Here is a 21,719-nt window from a genome sequence, read left to right on the forward strand (position 1 = left end):
CTGGAATAATAGGAAGTGAAGACAAGTAGAGACAACTTTTTAAAGGATTTCTACTGTGAAAATTACCAGAAAACCAGGGCAGTAGCTGGAGGAGGGTATGGAGTCAAGGGAGGATTTCTCTTTTGTTGTTATAGATGGATGCCAATAGGCCTATTTGTATGCCAACAGGAAAGATACAGTAGGAAAGAAGACACTGATGATGTGGAAGGGCAAGAAGACAATGGCTGAAGTCCCTGAGGAGGTGAGAGTGATGGGATCCAAGATACAGGTAGAGAGATCACCTTGGATGGGAGCATAGGCAGCTTATCCATTGTTACAGGAGGAAAGGGAGAATATGTGACTATAACAATTATTTGCTTTGTGCCATCAGGACTATTACTAAACTTTTTTGTGCCTTAATTTTAGCTCTGTATAATGCAGAAGATAATACCTCATGGAGTAGGATTTGTGGTGATTAAATGAGTTCATGTGTATAAATTGTCCAGAGCAGTGTTTGGCAAATAGTGAGTAGTCAATTAAAGCTAGCTATTATTTCCTTTAAAAAATAAATACAGATGCAAAAAAGTTCTGCAGATGGATAGTAGTGATGGTTACACAACAGTGTGACTGTATTTAATACCACTGAACTCTTCACTTAAAAAATGGTTAAAATGCATGTACTGCATGGAGTCCTGGGTGTTATATGAAAACACTGAATCGTGGATCACTATATCAAAAACGAATGATGTATGGTGACTAACAAAACATAATAAAATAAAATAAAATTTTAAAAATGGTTAAAATTGTAAATTTTGTGTATATTTTACCACAATAAAAAAAAATAAATGTAGGTAAGTTGATGGAGTTTGGGGTGGCAAGATGAGGTAGATTTGGTCTGATTGTATCTATTTTTTCTATGAAATAATGTCATTAACTGAGAATGAGATGGAGAAGGGTTTTGATGATTTGAGGAAAGAGAATAGATATGAAATAATCCACTCAGAGACTGAGAACATAAGTTTACCAGGAAAGTATAATAGGATTATCTGGGAATATAGGATGCCCATTTGAAATCTGTGGTTGTAAATTGATTGGAAATAAGTTTAGTTACCAGGTGCTGCTTTGGCACAGAGGTGGAGTAAGTGGATTGCTGGGTTAGCCAGGGTTGGTATCTAACCCGAGTGAGTATAGTAAAGAGAGAAAGGGGCAAGGCAGCTAGGGTGTTCGCAAGGGAGTTAGAGTGGTGAGCCATGGAATTTAGCACTATAGTAAAATAAAATAGTCTCAGGCAAATCTAATCATGAAGAAACACAAATTAAGAAATGAGAAAGAGCAACATAACAATAAACATTGAGGAAAATATTATCATTTACTGAGATGGAAATGGCCATGGGATATTTAGATAATTGCTCAAGAATTCAGCTCTCCCAAGTCTATTATACTTTAGTGCTTAACTGATTCAGACCTAGACTTCTGGAAAAATTTTGAAATGGGTTTTCTTTTGTATGTGACAAGAGTCTGTTAAGCTATTTTCTCTTCCCCCTTGCTGTCATTTCACTCTGAGACATGAGGGCCTTGTTAATCTTCATTCTGTCCTTCAGGGGTGAGACTTGCAATACAAGACCAGTTTGCAGAAGGGTAGATTCAGAGCTGATACCTTCCAGTAATACTTTATCTCATATGTCAGCACCAGGACATCTATAATGAAGTGCTAGAATATGGTTACAACAATGGCTCTGGGAATGGGTCTTCTAGGTGCTTGCCACTTGAATGTTGGATGATTTGTTCTTGTCTCTTCCCAGAAATTGAAGTTAAGCTCAGTTTGTTTGCAGTTTTCAGGGACACTACAATTCAACTGCCCTCAACTGACTAGGATGTACTTATAAGCAATTGGTGTCCTCAAGTGTTCAAAAGGGAGGCAGCTGCTTGCAAAGTGGGTTGAAAATTTTACATGATGAAGACCTCACAGAGGACTGAAGAAATCCCTAGAGTCAAAAAACCATCTAGTTATCAGAGGTCATGTAGTTAATTATCAGCAAATCTGTCATGTGTCATAGGAGGTAAGAAGAAGAGCTGTAAACATATGGAACCTATGGAATCTAACTCATGGTTTATTTTTTTCCCCAGCTTTATTAAGATATAATTGACATATAACGTTGTATAAATGTAAGGTGTACAACATAATGATTTGATCTATGTATTTACTATGAAGAGATTACCACATAAGGTTAACACATTCATCACCTCACAATATTTTTGTGTCAAAACTTTTAAGATCTACTATCTTAACAACTTTCAAATATATAAAACACTATTGTTAACTATGGTTACCACACTCTACATTACATCCCCAGAATTTACTTATAACTGAAAGTTTATACCCTTTGACTACCTTCACCCATTTCTCCCACTCAACTCTCACCCTCTGCCCTTGGCAACTACCAGTCTACTCTCATTTCTATGAGTTTGATTTTTTTTTTTTTAGATTCCACATATAAGTGAGATGATAGTCTATTTTTGTCTTTTTAAAAAATATTTTTTATTTATTTGAGAGAGAGAGAGCAGGAGCGGGAGGGGCAGAGGGAGAGGCAGAAAGAACCTGAAGCAGACTCCCTGCTGAGTACGGAGCCTGATGTGTGCAGGGCTCCATCCCACCATCCCAAGATCATGACCTGAACCAAAACTAGGAGTCAGACACTCAACTGACTGAGCCACCCAGGTGCCCCTCTTTTGTCTATTTTTAATCAGATTTTTTTATTTATTTGATATTTAGCTGTATGAGTTCCTTATTTATTTTGGATATTAACCCCTTATCAGATATGTGGTTTGCAAATATTTTCTCCCATTCTGTAGGTTGCCTTTTCATTTTGTTGATCATTACTTTTGCTGTGCAGAAGCTTTTTAGTTAGATGTAATCTTACTTGTTTATATTGGCTTTTGTTCCTTGTGCTTTTGGTGTGATATCCAAAAAATCATTGCCAAGACTAATGTCAAGGAGCTATTCCTATATGTTTTCTTCTAGGAGTTTTATGGTTTCAGATCTTAAAGTCTTTAATCTATTTCAACTTAATTCTTGTGAGTGGTATAAGGTGGGTGTCCAATTTCATTCTTTTGCACATGAAAAATTTGCAAAATGTTTTCCCAACAGCATTTATTAAAGAGACTGTCTTTTCTCCATTGAGTATTCTTGGCTCTCTTTCTAGTATTAATTGATTGTATATACATGGGTTTATTTCTGGGCTCTTAATTTAGTTCCATTAGTCTATGTGTCTGTTTGTGCCAGTACCATACTGTTTTGCTTACTATAGCTTGTAATACAGTTTGAAATCAGGAAGTGTGATGCCTCCAGCTTTGTTTTTCTTTCTCAGGATTGCTTTTGCTATTCAGGATCTTTTGCAATTCCATATGAATTTTAGGATGCTTTTTTTTTCTATTTCCATGAAAAATGCCATTTAAATCTTGACAGGGATTGCACTGAATCTATAGATGGCTTTGGGTACTATGGATATATTTTTTTAAAGATTTTATTTATTTATTTGAGAGAGAAAATGAGAGAGAGAGAGCATGAGATGGGGGAGGGTCAGAGGGAGAAGCAGACTCCCTGCTGAGCAGGGAGCCCGATGCTGGACTCTATTCCGGGACTCTAGGATCATGACCTGAGCTGAAGGCAGTCGCCCAACCAACTGAGCCACCCAGGCGCCTGGGTACTGTGGACAGTTTAACAATATTAATTCTTCTAATCCATGAACATGGGATATCTTTTCATTTATTTGTGTTCTATTCAATTTTTTTTAATTTTTAATTTAATTTAATTCAATTTTTAAAATTCAATTTTATCATGCTATGTTAGTCACCATACAATACATCATTAGTTTTTGATGTAGTGATCCATGATTCATTGTTTTCATATAACACCCAGTGCTCCATGCAGTACATGCCCTCCTTAATACCCATCACTGGGCTAACACATCCCCCTACCCCTCTCCCGTCTAAAACCCTCAGTTTGTTTCTCGGAGTCCATATTTCAATTTTTTAAAAATCAATGTTTTATAGTTTTCAGTGTAGAGATCTTTCACATCTTGGTTAAATTTGTTGCTTAGTATTTTATTGTTTTTGATGCTATTGTAAATGGGATTATTTATTTATTTTCAGATGTTTTGTTGGTAGTGCATAGAAATGCAACTGATTTTTTTTTTAAGATTTTATTTATTTATTTGACAGAGAGAGACAGCGAGAGAGGGAACACAAGCAGGGGGAGTGGGAGAGGGAGAAGCAGGCTCCCGGCCGAGCAGGGAGCCTGATGCGGGGCTCAATCCCGGGACCCTGGGATCATGACCTGAGCTGAAGGCAGATGCTTAATGACTGAGCCACCCAGGCGCCCCATGCAACTGATTTCTGTATGTTGATTTCATACCTTGCAATTTTACTGAATTTGTTGATTAGTTCTAACAGTTTTCCATTAGGGTCCTTTAGATTTTCTGTGTATAAGATTATGTCATCTGAAAACACAAAGAGTTTACTTCTTCTTTCCAATCTGGTTGTCTTTTCTTTCTTTTTCTTGTCTGACTGCTCTCGCTAGGACTTCTAGTACTCTATTGAATAGGAGTGGTGATGTGGGCTCCCTTGTTTTGTTCCCAATCTTAGAGGAAAATTTTCAAACCTTTTACCATTTAGTATGATGTAATTGTGAGCTTGTCATATATGGCTTTTATTGTGTTGAGGTATGTTCCTTCCATTCCCAATTTGTTGAGCATTTTTTCATGAATGGATATTGAATTTGTCAAATGCTTTTTCTGCCTCTATTGAGATCATCAAGTGATTTTTATTTTTCATTTTATCAGTGTGGTGTTTCACATTATTTCACACTTATTGATTTGCCTGTGTGATTGGGTGGGTCAATTGGCTGGGCTTCATGTTCATGCAGTGCTGTCACTTGGGCTCCCTGAACAGGTGGTACTGCTGAGTATGTCCTACAGTTATGCAGGGCCAATAGCTGGGCTCTGCACTCACCTCTGGTTGGGTGAAGTCATAGGCTTTACTCCTTGGTAGGGTGGTGCCACTGTTTGGACTCTGATTTGAAAGGGCTATGGGCTAGGCTCTGCAATCTTTCCTGGTTAGGTGGGGTCTCAGGCTGTGTTCCCTGACTAGATGGTGCCACTGAGTTGACCAGGGTTTAGGCAAGGCTCAAAGCTTGGCTTCCCAGTTAGAGCATCAAGCTATGCTGTGTGATCAGGCAGGGCTGTAGGCTGGGTTTCGCAGTCAGGTAGGCTGCTGTTTGTGCTCTGCTGTTGGGCAAGACCACTGTCTGACCTCTCTTGTTGGAAGGAGCCTCTAGCTGTATCCCGCAGTTGGGTAGGGCTAGAGACTATGCTCAATGGTTGGGCAGGGTCATTGTTTGGGCTCTCTTGTTGGGTGAAGCTGTAGGGTATACTCTGTGATTGTGCAGATTGGGCTTTCTGCCTGGGCAAGATCACAGATTGTATTTAGCAATTGAATAGCTCTGTACAGTGGACTCTGTGGCTGGGTGGTACAATGCTGGGCTCCAAAGCTGCCCAGGGTCAGTGTTCAGGCTCCCTGATAATGTGGTGCTGGAGGCTCTACCTAACAATTGGACAGGGCTGCAGGCTTGGCTTCCTGCTCAAATGGGGCTATAGGATAGGCTCTGTGGCTGCCCAGGTTCTCTGGTGAGGCTTCATGGTTGGGCAGGATGGGAGGTTATACTCAGCAGTTGGACAGGGCTGTGAATTTGCTTCCCTGCCCATGTTGGGCCAAAAAATGAGCTCCATAGCTGGTACAGCTTATTTTCTGGGGACCAAAATCAGGCGAAACTGCCAACCAAGTTCCCTTAGCAGGTGAGGCTACAAGCTCAACTCTCTAGATGACCAGAACCACTGGCTGGGATCTCTGCTTGGGGACTGCTGCAAGTGGGAATATGATCTGTTAAGATTTAAGTGCTGGTTTCCCTTCTCCATCTTTATCTAATGTCCAGCAGTCAAGCCCACAGATGCCCGTAGTGTTTCCCATGAAGTGAGACCCAAGTGGGCTTCCTGGGAAGCATCCTACAACACTGTGGGGGCTGGATTTCCACCTTAGGTTCCTTTTTTTCCCACTGGAGAAATCATGGGCCCTGGGGGGTATCTTCTTAATGCAGTTCCGTGCCTGCCTGTGGGAGGGGTGGCAGAGTGCAGTCACTCCTCTTATTCTAATGTGGTCCTTCTTGGTCTCTAAAGTCTTGGTGGGGGGCAGTCCTTCAACCTTACCCCTGAGTTCAGGGAGTTTTACAGGGCTGTCTTGTGTATGTCTAGTTGGTTTTCTTGTAAGGGAGACTGGAGTTGGAAACGATCTGTGTCACCATCTTGATAATGTCATTCCTAGGCTTATGGATTAATTTGGGATAAACCATCAGTCTTTCAACTATATTTCTGCACACATTTTTATGGCAAGAAGAACTCCTTTCTATCCAGCCTCAAAAAGTGCATCTGTACTCATGGCTTCTAAAGTCCTTGGGTTAAGAAAAAAAAAAAAAAGAAAGAAAGAAAATAGGCTGACATTTCTTGGCAGACCCTAAATCATTTTTATTGGCTTCATAATCAACCTCAAGCCCTAGGGATCAAACAGTAACCTGGGCCAAACCTTCCTCAGAGACAAAGCTTTTGCAAAGATCTCATGACTTTCAGCAGCAGGTCAATCACCTACCTGTATACTTTGTATGTCTCCAACATATCATCATAATCACTTATGTCCACATGAAAGACACAAAAAGAGGGGAAGATGAGAAACTCAATGATGTTGCCTCCTTTCATTTGCCATCAGTCCAGGAGATCATAAATGTAAGGGACTATAAATGCTATAAAATAGCATAGATATCCTAGAAATTCTTGATTTCTAACTCAGTAGATTAGACCATACCTGACATAAAGTGAGGTTATGTTAGTTTATATGGGTCTTTTCAGACTACATGTTCATCAGAAAGAAAGAGAGGAAGAAGAGGAAAGACTGAGCTATGACTGAGAGGTGATATCATGTAGTATGTGATAATTCTTAGATTTGGCGTCAAAGAGACCTGAATCTGATTCCCAGTTTTTCCATTTTCTATCTGTGTGCCTTTGAGCAAACTAGTTAACCTCTCTGAACCTTGGTTTCTTTATCTGTAAGATGGGGGCTCATAATATCTACTTCACAGGGTTGTTATAAGAATTAAGTGAATTAATGTATATAAAGTTCTTAGTTCAGTGCCTGAAATATCAATGTATGATATTTCAACAATTAGAAATTTTTGTTCAGTTTTACAGTAAATATCAGTGTTTCAAAGTTAAATATACTTCTTCCCAGATTGGGATTGAGTGTACTATGCTTTCTGCCCTTTAGCTCTTAGTACCAGGCATCTGCTTAGCCCTGAGGTGGAGTAAGTAGCTTGGATGGAAAAGGAATGCATTAACCTTGTCTCAGCAGTAGCCTGGGAAAACCCAGCTGTGAGGCTCTTGCAGCTCTGGGGGATAACAGTACAAAGAAAACTACCCTCTTTGCTGCAGGTGTGTCAAATTTGAATGTTTCTATCATAAAATGAATGATCTATTACTTGTATTTTTTGAGTACCTGGTCCAAACTGAAGGAGTCATTGCTTATTTCTTAAGGAATGTAACTTATAGCTAGGAAGATATGACCAACACATATGGAAAAGAATTTTGATAATATCAGAATGTGAAATGTGCCAAGTGAGTGGTGGAGCTGATGGATGAAGGAAAGTAAGATCCTTGTGTTTTAGAGTGGCCAATGGGCTTGCTTGGCCTTGGCTTCAGGGTTGGATTCAGATGGAGGAACAGAAGTGGGAGGGGAGGGGCAGATTCTAGGCAGTAGGAGGTAGGAGGCATAGGAAAACAACAAAGTGTGAGTAGCCTTGTTTGATTATAGTAATGGAGCTAGTGAGAAGTAAGAATTTGCAAATACATTTCAATGTAATTTTGAAGAATAGTTTGGAGCCTATCCTATGGCTAATGAGAAACTATTGATTTTCAAAACAGAGTAGTGATTGAAGAAAAGATGTTTTTGAAAGATGTGTAAGATAGCTTGAAGCATGTAAATCACTTAGCAAGTGATTACAGTCATCTGGGTTTGGTGTAATATAGGGTAAAATATGCACATAAGCACGCACAGAGGGATGATGACTTTAGCAAGTGTGAATCTGGAAGAATTTACAACATCATAATTTACAATCTGTGCCAGATTTGGGACATTCAACTTAATCTAATAATGGGAACAGCAGTCCTCTCCAGATTACTCTTAGAAAAATGGAACCTCAACTTTCTGAATACCTCTTTTTAACAATTAAATAAGACTTTAAAATGAGATAGGTAGAATTACTTAAACAAGATTGTGTGAGGAAATTACATTCCCCTAGTTAAGTACAACATAAGAACAAAGACAAATGAAGATGGGAATATGGGACTAGGTCCACCAGTTCAGGTATTAATGACATATCAAGGTGATTCATAATTAAGAATTAAGTAAGTAGTAGAGGGGATTATCCAGCCCAGTTCCATTTTGGAAAATTATCCCTCAAGAATTAATGAGAGAGTATATAATTTTGAAGTCTATAAGAGGATTTATGAGACAAAGAATTTACCATTTATAGAAATAAATCCTATCTTAAAAAATCTTTTTGTACGTGAATAAATATAATGTTTACTCTTTGTAGCACACTTGATCTTTATAATGTAACTACAATATCTTATTTGTATTTCTCATGGAATAATAGCAAATGTATGTGTGGTCACTTACTAACTTCCCATTATGTGCAATGACTCAACTTCCCTCAGAGTCCTCTTTCTTGGGATGGGGAGGGGTGTGCTGAAAAGGGGATAGTGCTGGTGATGGGGCTATGAATATTAATGTTAAGGTTTATTCTAATATCCTTGGAATGTGCACTGTAATCTCACCACTGGGGAATAGTTTCTTTAGTATCCCTTTAGAGTGTATTTTGGTGCCCTCAGGCCTTTGTTTGTTTGTTTTAACCCCTCCAGACTTTGTGATATGTGTGATAATAAATTCTGGCACTAGCTATTTGAGTTGGGAATGCTATCACTAGTACATGAAAGGATCTTAATTCATTCACAGTCCCACAATCTGTTAACCATCCAACATCCCCATCTTTATAAAATGCAAATCAGAGGGGTAGGACAGTAGAGTGGGATGCACTGGGAATCTGTCTCTCCAACTAAATAATATTTACACTGGTAGAATCTGTCTGATGTAACTATTTTGGAACTCTGGATTCTATTGAGATTTGGAATGTCCAGAAGAAATTTTGGATGGCAAATTGTGGTAATTTCAAATCTTAGATCAGCGGTTACCCATTCTCTATCCCATACCCCTGTGGCAGGTGGCTGTGCTCATCTTTCTGGAGAAGTTGCGTGCAGCTTGTGGGAGCCAGGGTGGGCAAAAAGGACCCTGTCCTCCAAATATTAGGGATATGTGTTTTAATCACTGATTTCTTCTTCTGATCACAGAGTTGCAAACAAAGAGGCAGCATCTGTTGTTTTTGTTTCTCGTTTCTGCAAGCCCTCATCTTTGGCTGACGTGATTTCCAGAGGGTTTTTTAAAAAAATTTTTTATTGTTATGTTAATCACCATACATTACATCATTAGTTCTTGATGTAGTGTTCCATGATTCATTGTTTGTGCATAACACCCAGTGCTCCACGCAGAACGTGCCCTCTTTAATACCCATCACCAGACTAACCCATCCCCCCACCCCCCTCCCCTCTAGAACCCTCAGTTTGTTTTTCAGAGTCCATTGTCTCTCATGGTTCGTCTCCCCCTCCGACTTACTCTCCTTCATTCTTCCCCTCCTGCTATCTTCTTTTTTCTTTTTTCTTAACATATGTTGCATTATTTGTTTCAGAGGTACAGATCTGTGATTCAACAGTCTTGCACAATTCACAGCGCTGACCATAGCACATACCCTACCCAATGTCTATCACCCAGCCACCCCATCTCTCCCACCCCCCACCACTCCAGCAACCCTCAGTTTGTTTCCTGAGATTAAGAATTCCTCATATCAGTGAGGTCATATGATACATGTCTTTCTCTGATTGACTTATTTCACTCAGCATAATACCCTCCAGTTCCATCCACATCGTTGCAAATGGCAAGATCTCATTCCTTTTGATGGCTGCATAATATTCCATTGTGTATATATACCACAGCTTCTTTATCCATTCCTCTGTCGATGGGCATCTTGGCTCTTTCATCAGTTTGGCTATTGTGGACATTGCTGCTATAAACATTGGGGTGCACGTACCCCTTCGGATCCCTACATTTGTATCTTTGGGGTAAATACCCAGTAGTGCAATTGCTGGATCGTTTGGTAGCTCTATTTTCAACTGTTTGAGGAACCTCCATACTGTTTTCCAGAGTGGTTGCACCAGCTTGCCCTCACACCAACAGTGTAGGAGGGTTCCCCTTTTTCCACATCCCTGCCAACATCTGTCGTTTCCTGACTTGTTAATTTTAGCCATTCTGACTGGTGTAAGGTGGTATCTCATTGAGGTTTTGATTTGGATTTCCCTGATGCCGAGTGATGTTGAGCACTTTTTCATGTGTCTGTTGGCCATTTGGATGTCTTCTTTGGAAAAATGTCTGTTCACGTCTTCTGCCCATTTCTTGATTGGATTATTTGTTCTTTGGGTGTTGAGTTTGATAAGTTCTTTATAGATTTTGGATACTAGCCCTTTATCTGATATGTCATTTGCAAATATTTTCTCCCATTCTGTCGGTTGTCTTTTGGTTTTGTGGACTGTTTCTTTTGCTGTGCAAAAGCTTTTGATCTTGATGAAATCCCAATAGTTCATTTTTGCCCTTGCTTCCCTTTCCTTTGGCGATGTTTCTAGGAAGAAGTTGCTACGGCTGAGGTTGAAGAGGTTGCTACCTGTGTTCTTTAGGATTTTGATGGACTCCTGTCTCACGTTTAGGTCTTTCAACCATTTGGAGTCTATTTTTGTGTGTGGTGTAAGGAAATGGTCCAGTTTCATTCTTCTGCATGTGGCTGTCCAATTTTCCCAACACCATTTGTTGATGAGACTGTCTTTTTTCCATTGGATATTCTTTCCTGCTTTGTCGAAGATTAGTTGACCATAGAGTTGAGGGTCCATTTCTGGGCTTTCGATTCTGTTCCATTGATCTATCTGTTTTTGTGCCAGTACCATACTGTCTTGATGATGACAGCTTTGTAATAGAGCTGGAAGTCCGGAATTGTGATGCCGCCAGCTTTGCTTTGCTTTTTCAAAATTCCTCTGGCTATTCGGGGTCTCTTCTGGTTCCATACAAATTTTAGGATTATTTGTTCCCTTTCTTTGAAAAAAGTGGATGGTATTTTGATGGGGATTGCATTGAATGTGTAGATTGCTCTAGGTAGCATTGACATCTTCACAAGGTTTGTTCTTCCAATCCATGAGCATGGAACGTTTTTCCATTTCTTTGTGTCTTCTTCAATTTCTTTCATGAATATTTTATAGTTTTCTGAGTACAGATCCTTTGCTTCTTTGGTTAGATTTATTCCTAGGTATCTTATGGTTTTGGGTGCAGTTGTAAATGGGATCGACTCCTTGATTTGTCTCTCTTCTGTCTTCTTGTTGGTGTATAGGAATGCCACTGATTTCTGTGCATTGATTTTATATCTTGCTACTTTACTGAATTCCTGTATGAGTTCTAGCAGTTTTGGGGTGGAGTCTTTTGGGTTTTCCACATAAAGTATCATATCATCTGCAAAGAGTGAGAGTTTGACTTCCTCTTTGCCGATTTGGATGCCTTTGATTTCTTTTTGTTGTCTGATTGCTGTGGCTAGGACTATGTATTAGTATTAGACATAATACTATGTTGAATAGCAGTGGTCATAGTGGACATCCCTGCCACGTTCCTGACCTTAGGGGAAAAGCTCTCAGCTTTTCCCCATTGAGAATGATATTCGCTGTAGGTTTTTAATAGGTGGCTTTTATGATGTTGAGTTATGTACCCTCTATCCCTATCCTCTGAAGAGTTTTGATCAAGAAAGGATGCTGTACTTTGTCAAATGCTTTTTCTGCATCTTTTGAGAGGATCATATGATTCTTGTTCTTTCTTTTGTTAATGTATTGTATCACATTGATTGATTTGTGGATGTTGAACCAGCCTTGCAGTCCAGGGATAAATCCCACTTGGTCATGGTGAATAATCCTTTTAATGTACTGTTGGATCCCATTGGCTAGTATTTTGGTGAGAATTTTTGCATCCATGCTCATCAAGGATATTGGTCTGTAATTCTCCTTTTTGATGGGGTCTTTGTCTGGTTTGGGGATCAAGGTAATGGTGGCCTCATAAAATGAGTTTGGAAGTTTTCCTTCCATTTCTATTTTTGGAACAGTTTCAGGAGAATAGGTATTAATTCTTCTTTAAATGTCTGATAGAATTCCCCTGGGAAGCCATCTGGCCCTGGGCTTTTGTTCCTTGGGAGATTTTTGATGACTGCTTCAATTTCCTTAGTGGTTATAGGACTGTTCAGGTTTTCTATTTCTTCCTGGTTCGGTTTTGGTAGTTGATACATGTCTAGGAATGCATCCATTTCTTCCAGGTTATCTAATTTGCTGGCATAGAGTTGCTCATAATATGTTCTTATAATTGTTTATATTTCTTTGGTGTTGGTTGTGATCTCTCCTCTTTCATTCACGATTCTGTTGATTTGGGTCATTTCTCTTTTCTTTTTGATAAGTCTGGCCAGGGGTTTATCAATCTTGTTAATTCTTTCAAAGAACCAGCTCCTAGTTTCGTTGATCTCTTCTACTGTTCTTTTGGTTTCTATTTCATTGATTTCTGCTCTGATCTTTATTATTTCTCTTCCCCTGCTGGGTTTAGGCTTTATTTGCTGTTCTTTCTCCAGCTCCTTTAGGTGTAGGGTTAGATTGTGTATTTGAGACCTTTCTTGTTTCTTGAGAAAGGCTTGTATTGCTATATAGTTTCCTCTTAGGACTGCCTTTGCTGTATCCCAAAGATTTTGAACAGTTGTGTTTTCATTTTCATTGGTTTCCATGAATTTTTTTAATTCTTCTTTAATTTCCTGGCTGACCCATTCATTCTTTAGTAGGATGCTCTTTAGCCTCCATGTATTTGAATTCTTTCTGACTTTCCTCTTGTGATTGAGTTCTAGTTTCAAAGCATTGTGGTCTGAAAATATGCAGGGAATGATCCCAATCTTTTGGTACCAGTTGAGACCTGATTTGTGACCTAGGATGTGATCAATTCTGGAGAATGTTGCATGGGCACTAGAGAAGAATGTGTATTCCGTTGCTTTGGGATGGAATGTTCTGAATATGTCTGTGAAGTCCATTTGGTCCAGTGTGTCATTTAAAGTCTTTATTTCCTTGTTGATCTTTTGCTTAGATGATCTGTCCATTTCAGTCGGGGGGTGTTAAAGTCCCCCACTATTATTGTATTGTTGTCAATGTGTTTCTTCGCTTTTGTTATTAATTGGCTTATATAATTGGCTGCTCCCATGTTAGGGGCATAGATATTTACAATTGTTAGATCTTCTTGTTGGATAGACCCTTTAAGTAGGATATAGTGTCCTTCTTCATCTCTTATTACAGTCTTTGTTTTAAAATCTAATTTGTCTGATATAAGGATTGCCACCCCAGCTTTCTTTTGGTGTCCATTAGCATGGTAAATGGTTTTCCACCCCCTCACTTTCAATGTGGGGTTGTCTTTGGGTCTAAAATGAGTCTCTTGCAGACAGCATATCGATGGGTCTTGTTTTTTAATCCAATCTGATAGCCTGTGTCTTTTGATTGGGACATTTAGCCCATTTACATTGAGGGTAACTATTGAAAGATATGAATTTAGTGCCATTGTATTGCCTGTAAGGTGACTGTTACTGTATATTGTCTGTGTTCCTTTCTGATCTATGCTGCTTTTAGGGTCTCTCTTTGCTTAGAGGACCCCTTTCAATATTTCTTGTAGGGCTGGTTTTGTGTTTGCAAATTCCTTTAGTTTTTGTTTGTCCTGGAAGCTTTTTATCTCTCCTTCAATTTTCAATGAGAGCCTAGCTGGATATAGTATTCTTGGCTGCATATTTTCTCATTTAGTGCTCTGAAGATATCATGCCGGTCCTTTCTGGCCTGCCAGGTCTCTGTGGATAGGTCTGTTGCCAATCTAATATTTCTACCATTGTAGGTTACATATCTCTTCTCCCGAGCTGCTTTCAGGATTTTCTCTTTGTCTCTGAGACTCATAAGTTTTACTATTAGATGTCGGGGTGTTGACCTGTTTTTATTGATTTTGAGAGGGGTTCTCTGTGCCTCCTGGATTTTGATGCCTGTTTCCTTCCTCACATTAGGGAAGTTCTCTGCTATTATTTGCTCCAATATACCTTCTGCCCCTCTCTCTCTTTCTTCTTCTTCTGGGATCGCAATTATTCTAATGTTGTTTCATCTTATCGTATCACTTATCTCTCGAATTCTGCCCTCGTGATCCTGTAGTTGTTTCTCTCTTTTTCTCAACCTCTTTATTTTCCATCATTTGGTCTTCTATATCGCTGATTCTCTCTTCTATATCGCTGATCCTCATTTATCCTAGCAGTTAGTGCCCCCATTTTTGATTGCACCTCATTAATAGCGTTTTTGATTTCAACTTGGTTAGATTTTAGTTCTTTTATTTCTCCAGGAAGGGTTTCTCTAATAACTTCCACGCTTTTTTCAAGCCCAGCTAGTATCTTTAAAGTCATGATTCTGAACTCTAGGTTGGACATCGTACTAATGTCCGTATTGAGTAGGTCCCTGGCTGATGGTACTATCTCTTGTTCTTTTTGCTGAGGTGATTTTTTTTGTCTTGTCGTTTTGTCCAGAGGAGAATAGATGAATGAGAGAACAAAATGCTAACAGGTTAACAACGTCCCCAGCAAATATACTGTATACAAATCAGAAAAGACCTGAAACCAGGGGAAAAGAAAGGGAAAGAAAGAAAAAAGAAAGAGAAAAGAAAGAAAAAAAAACCAAAAAGAAAAAGATAAATACAAAAACAGAACAATACAAAAAAACCCGAATATGATCAAATATGATCAGGCTAGTGCATAGATCAGTGCCACATACTAGATTTTGGGTGTATTTTGGTCTGTTAGAAAAAAGTGCCTCCTAAAATTTTAAAGGAAGAAAGACTTATATATGTACAAAATAAGGGTTGATACAATGAAGGGATGGAAGATGACTGTAAAGATTAAAATTATAAAATATTTTATAAAAGGAATTGATACAATAAGAAGTTGTTTGAAAAAAGAAAGAAGAAGATTTAAAAAAAAAAGAAAAAGAAAAAAAGGGAGAGAATGTGATCAGGCAGGAGACTAGAACAAAGCCATACACTAGTGATTTAGGGTATATTTTGATCTGTTAGAAGAAACTGTATCTCAAAATTTTACAGAGAGAACAACTTATATATATATATGCCAAAAGTAAGGGTAACTACTATGGAGGGATACAATATGACTCTAAAAATGAAAAATAAAAAATGTTTTTTTAAAAAAAGGGATAAGATGTTGGTTGAAAAAGGGAAAAAGAAAAATTAAAAAAAAACCGTTTAAAAAAATTAACTTTGAAAAACTAATGAATCATGGTAAAAAAAAGCCATGAATTCTATGCGCAGTATTCCCCTAGCGCTGGAGTTCTCCCGTTCTCCCTGATTGGTAAACTTGGTCTTGGCTTGCTTGCTGTTTGTGCTAATCTTCTGGGAGAGGGGCCTGTTGCCATGGTTCCCAAATGTCTTTGCCGGAGGCGGAATTGCCCCACCTTTGTTGGTCCGGGCTAAGCGAGCTGCTCGGGTTTGCTCTCAGGAGCTTTTGTTCTCTGCAAACTCTGGTACAGCTTTGGAGGACCAGGGTGAAAATGATGGCCTCCCAATCTCCACTCAGAGGAGCCGAGAACTCGGGGCCCCGCTCCTCAGTGCGCCCCCAGAGAAAAGCAGTCACTCCCTTGTCCCTGGTCTCCAGCCGCACTCCGTGCTCACCCGGCCTGTGACTGAGCGTTTCTATCTCTGGCACCCGACCCTGTGTGGAGTCTCCAAACCCAGCAGATCCCTGCAGTGCGCTCCCGCGCCGCTCCTCCTGGGGGAGTGAGGGGAGTCTCCCCGGATCTGCTGCTTGTTGGGTCCCTGCTGGAGGAGCAGTGGCCCGACTGGGCCGCGGATCACAGTTTATGGCAACCCCGAGCTGAGAGCCCACGCCTCGGCTCCGTCTCTGCAGCCGGCTTCCCCGCTCTGATACCTGGGAGCTCTGCCACACTCAGGCACCCCTGGTCTTTCTGTGACCCCGAGGGTCCTGAGACCACACTGTCCCGTGAGGTTTCCACCCCCCGCTTAGCCACTGGAGTGATGTCCCTCAGCGGAGCCGACTTCTAAAAGGTCCGATTTTGTGCTCCGCGGCTCTAGCACTTGCCAGAAGCGGCCGGCGGAGGCCCCCTCCCCCACCGTCTATCCTCCCGAATATCGCCTCGGATTCACTTCTCCGCATGTCCTACCTCCCAGTAAGTGGTCGCTTCTCTATTCAGAGAGTTGTTGCTACTCTCTTCTTCGGTGTCCTGTTGAGTTCGTAGGTGTTCAGAATGGTTTGATCCCTATTCAGCTGAATTCCTGAGACCAGACGAAATCCAGGTCTCCTACTCCTCTGCCATCTTGCTCCGCCCCTCGATTTCCGGAGGTTTTTAAAGGGCTATTGCCTTTCTCCCACCTTCATTTTTCTTTTCTCTTTCCCCCATCCCATGGTAGCTAGACATTAAAAACTAGTACATTCAAAAGCTACTGCATATATGAGAAAACTTAGAAAGCCATCATGCATGCATGAGAAAGGCATAGGCTCAGAAAGGACCTGAGAAAACCTTAAATATACAGTACAAGCTGATCCTTGGCACAGAGACAGCCTACAACAATAAAAATGATAATAAAAACATAAAACCTAGTAAATATTGGGGAAGGGGAGAATCTGATTTCTGGAGTTACCACATTATTAGATTCAAATGTCCAGTTTTCAATTAAAAAATCACAAGTCTTACAAACAAATAGGAAAGTAGGGACCATTTAAAGGAAAAAAAAATCAAAAGAAACTGTCCCTAAAGAGACCTGATGGTGGATCTACTAGACAAAGGCTTTAAAACAACTGTCTTTAAGATGCTCAAGGAGTAAAGGAAGATATGGTGAAATCCAAGAAAATGATGTATGAATAAAATGAAAATATTGTAAAGATATAGAAAACCTTGAAACCAAAAAGAAATCCTGAGCTGAAAATTACAATACTGAAATGGAAAATTCACTAGAGAGATTCAAAGACAGATTTGGGAAGGCAGAAGAAAACATCAGCTAACTTGAAGATAGGGTAATGGAAATTATTGAGTCTGAGGAACAGAAAGAAAAAAGATTGAAGAAAAGTGAACAGAACCTAACCGTCTTGTTGGATACCGTTAGATGGAGCAATATATTCAATGTGGGAGTCACAGAAGGAGGAGATAAAGAAAGGGTCAGAGAGAAAATATGAAGAAATAATGGCTGAAAACTTCCCAAATTTGATCTAAGAAGCTCAATGAATTCCAAGTAGGAGTTCAAAGAGATCCACACCAACGCACATTATAATCAAACTATCCAAAGCCAAAGCCAAAGAGAGAACCTTAAAACAACAGAGAAGTGACTCATCACATACAAGGGATCCTCAATAAGACTACCAGAGATTTCTCATCAGAAGCTTTGGAGACCAAAATGCTTAAGGCTTAAGGTCTTGATACTTGCTATTTCTACTGCCTGAAATCCTTTGTATCAGGTTGTTACTTGATTTGATTCTTCTTGTCATTGGGATCAAGTGTGAGCACTACATCATTGAAGCTCTTCTTCAAAGCAGTTAGGCATTCATTTGCTTTCCTATTTTGTCTGTGTCGCTCCAATAGAGCATAAGGTTTACAAAAGCAAGTGCCCTGTCTGCTTATTCACATTGATTCCCTGGCACTAGAATATTATTGGAGTTTAATATTTGTTGAATGAATAAATGTTTTCATATAATTACATTTATAAGAATATCTTTCTTTTGGTTTCAAACCTGAACAACAATGTGACTAGGTTTTTTCTGTTAAAAACTGGGGCTCTGAAGTTCTTTGAGGTTTTAAACATGGATTTGAGCTTGGGGTGAGGGGTCTGTGAATACTTTAAAATAGTTATTACAGAGTATTGCATTAAGTGTGTATTCATTTTTGCTTGTTTGTTTATTTGTTTGTTTGAGGGTCTATAGCTTTCATCCTTTACTTGATAGGGCACATGTCTAAATAGTTAGAAACCACTGGGTCATTTTTCTGTCATTTTCTAACATTTGGAATTGCATCATAGAAGGTTTACATCCTTTATAGGTAAACAGGTTATCAGACTTGGTGTTTTTCAAACGAGAGATTAAGGGTGGCTTGTATTATTATCTGTGTGGTACTGGTACAGTCTCCCTGTCAGTTCTGAGAGTTTGCAATTTGGGTATGTGCCAGGGCCCTACCTGTCCCTGCTCCTAGCTAGAGTGTGTCATGGGTAGAGACACTACCTCCTAGAATAAGGGGTCTCTATTCCCTTACTTCTCTTATGTTACCTTCTGCGTATTACAGTTTCAGTCTTTAATATAGATAGATATAGACAGAAAACTGCCACTGGGTGAGACCCAAACTCTACCTGGCTCTAAGAGCATTGGGCAGGGCCTGGGGCTAGCTATTGTTTTCTGATACTCTGTATCTCTGAGCCAGAGACAGAAAGCAGGGGAGGGAGGGCTAAGTCTCTTCTCAGTCTATCTATGCAGAAAAGAGTTAACATAGTAGAACTAAATTGCTATCCTTTAGAAGGCCTGCTTGCAAGGTTGGGCCTTGGCTGGTATCTGGAAACTTAGATTTCTGGGGAGTTCCCACCATGGACTGATAAAAGTGGCTCAGTGTGCTTACACTGTTGTACAAACAATATAGTTTATGCTGAACACCTGCTTTCCTTCTGAGAGTCTACAATTTGGGTATGTTACAAGCAGAGGTTTGCCTCTGGGAACATCACCCAATAACAGTCCTGGGCACTCAGTCTCTAACAAGCTTTCCTGGTTGGCAGCTCTTCACATATGTTGTGACAACTTGTTGCTAGGGGAGTTAAGCACAGCCTTGTGACTCTACTGGGAGAAGTCCCTTGGGAACTTGTGCCTGGTTTCCTCCTGACATCACTTCATGAGCCTTTCCCTTTGCTGATTGTCCTTGGTATCGCCTTGCTGTAATAAATTATAGCTGTGAGTATGAGTATATGCTGAGTCTTGAGAGTTCTCCCAGTGAATAATCAAACCTGGGAGTGGTCTTGGGACCTCCTGACACATTGCCAGTTCTGGATTAGCAGGGCTCTTGATTTCAGAGGGCAATGTTTGTAAAATACTAATTGATTGTTTTTCAAATGAGCTCCATAGGCTTTAAGGTTGGTGGGCATTCTCCAAGACTCTGGCAAAAAGTTGCTAACTTGTTTTTAGTCTCTGTGATTATGTGATTTATTTTTATTTTTATTTCCTAGTGTTTCTGTATGTATTTTAGTAGAAAGGAAATGTATTAGGGGGTTACAGCCTTAACACATAAAAATCATAATTTTGGGCATTTTATATTTTAAATTTTTGGTAGATGGAGAATCTAGCTTATGTTTGCTATTTTTTTTAGAGATTTTATTTATTCATTTGAGAGAGAGAGAGACAGAGAGAGTACAAGCAGGGGGAGAGGCAGGGAGAGAGGGAGAAGCAGGCTCCCCACTGAACAGGAGCCCGATGCAGGACTCGATCCCAGGACCCTGGGATCATGACCTGAGCTGAAGGCAGATGCTTAACCATATGAGCTACCCAGGTGCCCCTGTTTTTATTTCTTATAGTGGGTTGAATAGTGCCTACCAAAAGATATGTTCAAGTCTTAATCCCCAATATCTGTGAATGTGGCCTTATTTGGAAATATGGTCTTTGCAGATGTAATTAAGTTAGGAATCTCAAGATGAAATCATCCTGGATTTAGGGTAAGACCTAAATCCAATGACAGAATGTCTTTATAAGAGACAGTAAAGGAGAAAACATAGAGACACAGAAGAAGGCCATGTGAAGACAGAGGCAGAGACTGGAGTGATGTGTCTTCAAGCCAAGGATGCCAAGAATTGTCAGCAGCCACCAGAAACTAGGTGAGAAGCATTCTTCCTCAGAGCCTCCAGAAACCAAACCTGCTGAAACTTTAATTTTTTACTTCTGACCTCCAGAACTATGAAAGAATAGTTTTCTATTGTTTTAAGCTACCTACTTTGTGATAATTTGTTATGGCAGCTCTAGGAAAGAGTTCTTGATGTGTGGAATAATCTCTGTTAGAGTTGGGAGAAGCAGAGCCCCTGGCTTGAAGGAAAAGAAATTCAAACAGATTTTTGGAAGGTGTAAGTTTCTTTCTTTTTTTCTATTTTTTAAAAATTATTATGTTCAATTAGCCAGCATATACTATATCATTAGTTTTTGATGTAGTGTTCAAGGATTCATTAGTGCATATAACATCTAGTGCTCATCACCACACATGCCCTCCTTAATTCCCGTCACCCCCCTCCCTTCTGTAACCCTCAGTTTGGTTCCCAGAAACCTCCCAAAAACCAAGAGTCCAGGGCTGGATGGCTTCCCAGGGGAATTCTACCAAACATTTAAAGAAGAAATCATACCCATTCTACTGAAGCTGTTCCAAAAAATAGAAATGGAAGGAAAACTTCCAAACTCGTTATATGAGGCGAGGATTACCCTGATTCCAAAACCAGAAAAAGACCCCATCAAAAAGGAGAATTACAGACCAATATCCCTGATGAACATGGATGCCAAAATGCTCAACAAGATCCTAGCCAATAGGATCCAACAGTACATTAAAAGGATTATTCACCACGACCAAGTGAGGTTTATTCCTGGGATGTAAGTTACTTTCTAAGAGAGTACAAATGATCCCCAGTGGTGACTAGATCCCTTAAATTTGGGTCTCTACCTGGTTCTAAACCTCATGATCTTGAATGCTAGATGTTCTGGGTACTGTAGGTCTGTCTTTTATCATTGTCTTTTGTTTGAGTTCAGAGACCCTACAATTCTGGGCTTCCTGAGGCATCTGACTTTAAATTCAACCTATGTCCTCAGAATCTCAGTGAACTTCAAGAAAGGGCATAGCTGCTTGAGCAGTAGGCAGAGCTTACTCGAACCCCTCATTACCTGGTCCCATCTCCTACCCCAGCCAGGCTACTCACATATGCACTCTTCACATTCAGGCTTATAAGAGAGAAGTCCATCTTTTGGAGTCTGATGGGCAGCCAGTAGATAGGGGAACACCTTCCTTGCTCCATGACTCATGGGTTCTTACTTCTCAATGGAGCTTTGTAGGCTTGAGGGTCACTCAGCAGGAAAACAATGGATGCAATAGAGGGTGCCTCTCTCAGATTCATTCTAGATGCTAGGCATTACATGGTCTCTAAAAGTTCCATCAGGGTAGACGTCGAAGTGCAGGGTTAGGAGAGCTTGGCATTTCCTAGGTGGTTGAGAGATTCCTCACTCAACGTGAAGACTTTGTGGTTTTGCCACTCCTATTCCTGATGTTGTGGACAGTCAAGAGTTAGCAATTCGTTGTTTTCTTCAGCTGTAAAAAGGCAGGGTGACCATCAGCAATTGATCAGTGACCCCTTTATTCCTTACTAGAAATCCTCTCACC

Source organism: Zalophus californianus, chromosome 12, assembly GCF_009762305.2.
Source record: "Zalophus californianus isolate mZalCal1 chromosome 12, mZalCal1.pri.v2, whole genome shotgun sequence".
Classification (NCBI taxonomy): Eukaryota; Metazoa; Chordata; class Mammalia; order Carnivora; family Otariidae; genus Zalophus; species Zalophus californianus.